Here is a 9014-nt window from a genome sequence, read left to right on the forward strand (position 1 = left end):
TGGCCTTCTGGCTCTATACCAGGGCGGTCTTCGCAAAGGTCGCTCCACCATGTATAACTTGGTATATCTGGAGTCCGCCTTCCTAACGGCCTTTACCCGGTGTCAATCCTTATTGCCATCTTTTTTGACCCGAGAAAAGCCTACGATACCACTTGGCAACACCACATCCTCACTACTCTGCAGAAGTGGAGTCTCTGAGGCCCACTCCAAATTTTTATACGGTGCTTCTTGTTCGTTCGCCCCACACTTTCAGAGATCGAGTCAGTGCTTCCCACAGTCCACCCCATATCCACGATAATGGGGTCCTGCAGTGCTGTGTCCTGAGCATCCACTCTTTTTAATTGCCATTAATGGTCTCATGGCAGCAGTGGGGTCCTCAGTATCCCCATTCTTATATGCTGACAATTTTTGTATTTCTTTCTGCCCCTCTTCTCTTGGTGTGGCTGAATGTCGACTGCAGGGAGAAATATGAAAGGCGCAGTCCTTTCAGTTTTCAGCTGCCAAGACTTGCGTATGCGCTTCTGTCATTGTCGTCAAACTGTCCACCTCCATCCAGAATTGTATGTCTATAACCAACTACTTAATGTAGTGCCGACTTACCACTTTTTGGAATTGGCCTTCAATACCCACTTAACTTGGCTTCCCCACCTTCGTCAGCTTAAGGAAAAGTGCTGGCAGCATCTTAATATTATACGATCCATGAGCCACACTGACTGTGGAGCTGATCGCCCTACACTGCTGCAGTCATACAAAGCCCTTGTGCAGTCCCAACTTGACTATGGGACCCTGGTGTATGGTTCAGCATCGCCCTCAGCGTTGCAGCTGCTGGACCCTATACAACACTGTGTAGTTCGGCTTGTGACGGTAGCTTTCCGAACCAGCCCAGTAAACTGCCTCCTCATAGAAGCTGGCGTTCCTCCATTTAGGATTAAGCGACAGCAACTGCTCGCGAATTATGCCGCCCACATTCATAGTTTGCCTCACCATCCAAATTACCATCTCCTTTTCCCTAAAATGACGATCCATCTCCTGCAATGACGGCTGAGATCTGGGATTCCAATTACAATCCATGTCCGGTCGCTTCTTAATACATTTGATGCTTTCCCTCTGCTGCTTTTCCTGTGGGTCCGGTCAAGTACACTTCCATGGTCCATGCCCCAGTCACAGCTTCGTCTGGACCTATTGCAATGCTCAAAAGGCTCAGTTCCTCCTGAGGCCATCCACCGGTGCCTTTTCTCTATTCTCGGCGAGTTCCACTGCTCAGAAATTGTCTACGCCAATGGCTCGATAGTCGATAGTCACGTTGGCTTTGTTTACGCTCACGTTGACCATACTGAACAGCACTCCTTGCCGGATGGCTGCAGTGTTTTCACCATAGAGTTGGTAGCCATCTCTCGCGCTCTTGAGTATATCTGCTCCTGCACAGGTGCATGCTTCGTCAACTGTAGTGACTCCTTAAGCAGCCTCCAAGCTCTCGACCAGTGCTTCCCTCGCCATCGCTTGGTAATGACTATCCAGGAGTCTCTTTATGCCCTCAGAAACAGTGGACGTTTAGTGTCTTTCATTTGGACCACAGGACATGTCGAGGTCCTGGGCAATGAACTTGCTGACAGCCTGGCCAAACCAGCTGCCAGTAAACCAACTCTGGATATCGGACCACCGGACAATGATCTTCGATCGGTCTTATGCAGCAAAGTGTTTGGTATCTGGGATACTGAATGACACACCCTAAGTACAACAAATAAATTATGTGTTATCAAGGAGACAACGAATGTGTGGCGGACATCCATATGAGCCACTCGTAGGGACTCCATTGTCTTTTGCCAGCTCTACATTGGCCATACTTGGCTGACTCATAGTCACCTCCTCCATTGCGAGGTCGCACCTCAGTGTTGCTGTGGTTCTTACTTGGTTGTCGTCCTCATCTTATTGAACTGACTATTTTTAGCCACTCTGCAGTGGACTTTTCCCTGCCACAATCTGAACAGTGTTTAGAGACAATGCCTCAATGGCTGATACTGTTTTACATTTTATTCGTGAGGGTTTTTTTTACCACACAATTTAAGGGTGAGCATCTGGCCTTCACTCTCAGGCCTCCACCCTCCCTCCATTTTAACTCTTCCTCACTCTTTTTTTACTGTTTGTCCGCCTTGGTGTTCGTCCTGTCCCTGTCTGTGTTCCTTTAGCCTTGTCTTTTAGGCTGCAGATTTTAGTGTGTTGCAAAATGGCTCCCTCATCCTTTTTTTTATTTTTGCGATCAACCTGCCCAGGTCATTTGCTATATTATTTGGATAACTTCCAATATTTTTTTTTCCTTTTAGGTTACGTTTTCCCATTTTGTTAACTTCTTTCGTTTTCTCTTTCAGTGTGGTTCCCAGTTAGTTTTACACATTTTTACTTTCCTCGAGTGTGGCTGATCCCGGCGGAGGTTCGAGCCCTCCCTCGGGCATGGGTGTGTGTGTTTGTCCTTGGGATAATTTAGGTTAAGTAGTGTGTAAGCATAGGGACTGATGACCGTAGCAGTTAAGTCCCATAAGATTTCACACAGATTTGAACATTTTCAACTTTCCTCGACTTTTTTTGGGTATAGTTTTAAGCCGAGACTTGTTTCCATGGGGGAAAAGGGACTGATGACCCTGTTGCTTGGTCTCTTTACTCCCTGAACCAACCAACCAACCAAGCTCGTTTGAACAAACGCTGTGCTGGTCTACAATTCCGCCGAGAATAATGTGATACACAAACAGTTAAAGTACGATATCACAAGGAACGAAGTTTGCATGGTTTGCAGGTAGATGGTGCACTTGCAGGAACGGATCTGGGGTCCAATTTGAATGGGGTGGCGTCACAATCTGTTACCGTTCCCGCCTCCAATCCCCTCCCCACCCCCCTCTCTCTCTCTCTCACACACACACACACACAAGAATCCTGCCGCTCTTACTTTTGATGAACCATAGAATACTATTGTTCTTTCATTAAAACAGTTTACATAATTTAGTCACACAGGTGCTTGGTACATTGATTCAGAATAACGACCAATAAATTCCACGTCAGATAAATACAACATCTGAAAAGTACTTGTCCAATAATTTGAGAAGTAGCTGTGTCATGCTGTCATATTAAACTGTAAAGGCAACGAACTTCCTCAGCTTTGACAACTTTATAATTTGTATGGTATGAAATCGAAGAGTGTACTCACCATTTCCAGTATTTCACGTGGCACTAGGGTTGTGAACACAGCTGTGCACACGCGAGCATATACAGGATGTCCCAAAAAAACACCGACAACGTTTAGTATGTTGTGAGGAATGATACTCTCTTTAGCTTTCAAGAAGGAACCCACATCCGGAAGCGCATGGCTTGAGAGCTGGGGAGCGACAAAGTCTGAATCGTGTGTGCATTCAACGTTACCTTAGTAAACCCTGCTTGAGTAGCACACCGTGCAGTCTACTTTACAATGGGGATTCGAACTGTGTACCTCTTAGGTCAGTGCAGAGCCTACATCGGCAGTGCTCAGCTTCATGCAAGTATTTCAGTCGCTCCATGGACTCGAGCAATAAGGTCTTCTGCTGAAGCTAGAAGTCTACCATACTTCATACTCTTCATACTACCCCACAGTAAGTGGTCGAGATGTTTCTAGCGACTGTTGTTGCTATGGAAAGGTCCACTTCTGCCAATCCATCTGTTGGGATATGGACGCTGAAGTGATTCCACACATCGATATCAGAGTGTGCTGGAGCTCCGTTGTGTTCCAGCCAGGTGCCTACCTGAACATTTAGTGGATGTACATCCAATAGCGTAGGCAAATCACCTCTAATAAATTTGAGGTCGACCAGTCGTGTTAGCATGTTTGGCAGTAGGTATGACCCAATGATATGGTTACCAATTGTCTTGGCCCATATGTTAATACCGACCCAGTGTTGGTGATTTTGAATCACATGTGCACGCTGATTTTCTTCCCCAAACATGTACCTCGTGGAAGTTTAATAAACCTTCTCTAGCAAAAGTGCATTCATCCGTGAATAGCACCAAGCTCAGGAATTGTGGCTGTAGTATGCATTATTGTAAATACCACAGCACAAACTGTGCCAGTCGTGGGTAGTCCTCCTCCTGTAATGCCTGGACTTGCTGCAGATGGTATGGATGGAGCCGGTGTTCATGCACAACAGGCCACACAGCACTTTTGCCCATGTGCAATGTCTGTGCCCTTGCCGAGTGACGGTGACTGGGTATCCTTCGAATACTGTCAGCACGTCCTCCTCCAACTGTAGTGTTCGAGCCGAGCGTGGACGACCTGCATCACGTTTCGGCATCTACCAGAGGACAAACAGTAGACTGGGAATAGTATTTGCAAGTACCAGGTACGAAATCCTACTGCACAATGGATACACCCCAGGCAGTGCAATTTCCGGTTTTCTCCGAGGTGTCTCTCGATGGCTCCGAACGTGGAATGATGCGGGATACGTCTGTTTGGAAAACATTCCGCATACAATCCATACGATCTTGCAGGCGCTGATGACATCGCTGTTGAGCACCCTATGCATAACATCATCACTAAAGTCTTGCAGCAGCTCTCCCATTGCAATCCACTTTGCTGTATGCAAGCACCATGTCGGTCACATCCGCAGCTGTGTACTGGTACAAGTCGCACTGTTCTCAACAACGTTACTGCTCTGGCAGACCACATTAGGCACGCAGTAGGAAGCTCACAAAGACTTTGTGGAGGAATGTAGCGTATACGCAGGAATGTTTTTAAGCTCAGGTCGTCCATCGGCTAAAGGGTTGCATACCTTCCATATTCAGACACCAAAACGAATCGCAACAAGAGACAAATGGGAAAAAAGTAAGTAAACTGTTCATTTTTCAAAAGTAATCGCCATAACTGTTAACTGACTTATCCCACTGTAAGACAATATTTGCGGTTGTCTATGCAACCATCATTAGACTCAAGGTTGCACCTCGCCGTCCGAAGCAAATCGAAGGCCACTGTTGTCTTTTTCAGGACCTAAAATACACGGAAATCGCATAGGGAGGGAACGGGACCGTATGGAGGATGGGTAGGGGCTTCCCTGAAAAACTTCTGCAGCGTTGTGGAAACAACCTTTGCAACAGACGGGCGGGTATTATCCTGCAACCGAATTACGCTGTCCTTCTTGTACATTCCTGGCTGTTTGCACTTGATGACGCGCTTCAGTTTTTATAAAGTGTCCATGTACCGCCATGCGTTAATTGCGGCGCTGTGTTCCAGAAAGTCAGCGAGCAGCGGGCCCTTGCAATCAAAGATAAAGGTCATCGTAACTTTCCCGGAACTGGCGTGCATGTTGTTTCGACTATGCTGCAGAAGATGCACTGAGAAGCCCTTACACATCCTCTCTACAGCCCCGACCTCTACCCGTGCAATTTCCATATTTTTGGAGCCCAGAACAAAGACATTCGTGGCCATCGATTTGCTTTGGACGAAGAGGAGCACGCCTGTGTATAATCACGGCTCCCCAGTGTAAAGATCCTCCCTTTTTTATTTATATTGAAATTATTAGAAGTTGTCATTGCACAATAGTCATAATAACTTTGGTAGCAATGTTTAATAATAAATTTGAAGGGGGGAATCTCCATACGTTTTGTTAACTATTTACTTAACTTGGAAATGGCTACAGTGTCAAGGGGTTTCCTTAACAGCATAGTATAAATGTATTTCAGTAAGTCCTGGAATTTGTAAATTACAAGCTTGAAGCATAACTACTTGTTTGCAGAATCCGATATTCTATTACCATTTAACATTATTCATTCTACAGTCACAAGACCGTCCACAGTCACAAGCAAAGTATATACTGGGAATGTACATGAGACAGAAGCGATCGATTGCCTTCCTAACCACAACGATCAAAGACTTTCACATCATTTTCACTTTTTCAGATGCAGAAAGAGCTTCAGATTCAGAGTATCGGTGACGCATTTTGCGCCAAGACAGATAGTGTGAATGAATTGCGAATCGTTGTGGATGCTTCCAAAAAGGTCAAATTACAATCTAGGTAACTTATGCTTTTTATCATTAACCTAGTTTCAAATTATTGGCTATCATTAACTGATGTTAAATATATTAGGTAACTGTAATAATTACAAACATTGACAGGGATATCAAAATGAGACAAATATGTATAAAGTTACTTATTTTATGTTTCCTTATAAATCTGAATTGATATCGATTGTTAAATCGATAAAAATGTAAAAACAAACAAGTTTATTGAAGAACATTGAAACAACTTTTGCAAAATAAGAACGAGTGATAATATTTTGTTTTACATGCAAAAGGAAAGACGTGTATGTGGCAAAGTTTCATACAAGTACTAGAAAACTTAACAAATGTCGAAAATAATGAATTAAATATTTTATAAACAAAAAGTAGTTCAAACACGGCCTTAAACCAAGTGGTATCGTAGATTTCAGTCGAGGTACGGAGAGGGGGATCCCGAAAGGATTTGATATATTACATTAGTCAACCGCAAGCATTTTTCCGTGAAGGCATTGACAGCCTTATTTCACAGTGGAATAAATGCATTAGCAGTTATAGAGATTACTTTTTAAATGATAAACAGTTTACTTACTTACTTATTTTCCATCTGTTTCGTTTTCATCTGAGGAGGAACGCTCGGTTCGAGAGTATTTTTCCAAACAAATTATCGTTGTTTTGGAACATTAAGCTCATGAATGGCCTCCAAGTAGCCGAACACAGCCATTTCCAGTCAACAGTCTGTTCAGTTGAACCAGAGGACCCAGTCCACTCCTTGTAGACACAGTCCACGCCATTGTGGACCCACCACTAGCTTGTCGAGTGCCTTGCTGACAACATGGGTCCATAGTTTCGAGGGGTCTGCGCTACACTCGAACCCTACCAACAACTCTTACCAGCTGAAATCGGGACTCATCTGATAAGACTGTTTTCCAGTCGGGTAGGGTCTAACCCATATGGTGACGAGCCTAGGATCGGCGCTGTAGGCGATATCGTCCTGTTACCAAGAGGTATTCGAGTCGGTCATCTGCTGTCATAGTCCATTAAAGCCCAATTTTGCCTTATTGTCCTAACATATATGTTCGTCGTACATCCGACATTGGTTTCTGCTGTTATTTCACGCACTGTTGCCTTTCTGTTAGCACTGACAACTCTACGCAAATGCGGCTGGCCTCGGTCGTAACGTGAAGGCCGTCGTCCACCGTGAGAGGTAATGCCTGAAATTTGGTATTTTCGGCGCGCCCTTGACAGTGTGGATCACGGAACATTGCACTTCCTAACTATTTCCGAAATGGGACGTCTCATGCGTCTAGCTCCAACTAACATTCCGCGTTCAAAGTCTGTTAATTCCCGGGGTGATGCCACAACAGCATCGGAAACCTCTTCACGTACAGCTCCGCCAGTGCACTGCCCTTTTATACCTTGCGTACGCAGTACTATCACCATCTGTAAATCTGTCTCCTCAGTGTAAATCTAAACGTTCTGATTGATGGTGGAAATCGATTGTTTTTTGTTTTAAAACAAATACTACATAGGCATGCCTCTCTTACGGAAATAATTTTATGAATCTTATTCAAGTGACAACAATTAAAAGAAGAGTCTGCCTCCGTAGCGCAGCGGTAGCGTTCCCGCTTAGCAAGCAAGGGGGCCCGGGTTCGATTCCCGGCAGGAGACTGGGTGTTGTGTCCTTCATCAAAATTTCATCATAACTGACACGCAGGTCGCCGCAGTGGCGTCAACTTGCAATACGGCGGCAGAACCCCGAAGGGGATATCCCGGGCAATAAATGCCATACGATCATTTCATTAAAAGAAGAAACAATACATTTTCGTTTTGAGGCAATTTCTAAAATCTTTTTAAAAGCGTTAAGTAAAAGCAGAAAGAACTCTATGTATGGTATCGTCCTAGCTTCAACAAAAATGTGATAGCTATCAAACTACGTGGTGAGAACGAAAATACAAAATTTCTTTTATTTTTTAATGTAATAATGGAACTGTTTAAATCTGTAATTAACAAATCGTTCCACTTTCCACTGGAAAAAGTGGCACAGAAATACGGAAGCTATCAGTTTTTATACTGTGTTGAACATAAGGCACTGTTTAATTGCGTAAGTTTCGTGCAACATGTGAAAAACACTCACTAGTAAAGTGTAAAATGTAACGTGCTAAAGTATACTGTTTCTCTTATCAAGGTCAGATTTGGACGAAATTTGAGCCCTATTAGATGGGGGCTTAATCGAAAGGTTTACACTTCGCCTACATTGACAATAATTAAGATAATATTTGATACTGAAATTACTGGCAGCCCGTAACCACAAACCGCCAATTTCTCGCAAACGGCTCGTTTTCTGGCCAATGTTTACTGGAACCTTTTAGTTTGTATTACCATATGCTTTCACCCGTGTCAGTTTTCGCTACTAATTATGATACACACATTGGCGCCCCTCTCATCTTGGTGCCACAAGCGGCCGCTCGTGTAGCTTTCGCCTCAGTCCGGCACTTTGGACGCTGCATCTTCCTGTCGCTTCAACCTACGTTAGGGAAAGTCAGTCTTTCGGTTACTTTTTTCCTTGGCGGAACATCTTTTACCTCCTGTCTTCCCTTCTCTCAACTTCCTGTGGATTCACAGACTATGTTACATTTGATTCTGACAGCTAGTGAGACCAGCGTATATATGGACTCCTTTTCCTGGCTGGAACGTTTTCTACAGCCAGTCAGTCAGAAAACAAGTTCATATGGCCTAATACTCTAGAGATGTAAGTGAAAAGTTTTCTAAGTTAAACGAAGCTTGTAATTTTTAAAATTCCTTGCCATTTTTCAGCATTCTTAGGCCTTACTATAGTATATTCTCTGAAAAGTTAGGGGAGAATTCCAAAATTAATAGACGTAAAAATATAAAAACTTTTAGCAAAATGATGCTAAATCGGCACCTGCAAGCTTAATTAAGAGCACTGGTGAAAGGAACAGTACCCAGCCACTGTGGTATCAATACTACAGCACGGGCGTCGCGA

General features: G+C 44.1%; 1 non-coding gene across 1 annotated transcript; it reads left to right on the plus strand.

Annotated features, from left to right (window-relative positions):
* Positions 1-7606: 7606 nt before the first annotated feature.
* On the plus strand, positions 7607-7679 carry Trnaa-agc. The gene has a single exon. It is a non-coding gene; the product is annotated as a tRNA-Ala (tRNA).
* Positions 7680-9014: the final 1335 nt, after the last annotated feature.

This window comes from Schistocerca piceifrons, chromosome 1, assembly GCF_021461385.2.
Source record: "Schistocerca piceifrons isolate TAMUIC-IGC-003096 chromosome 1, iqSchPice1.1, whole genome shotgun sequence".
NCBI lineage: Eukaryota > Metazoa > Arthropoda > Insecta > Orthoptera > Acrididae > Schistocerca > Schistocerca piceifrons.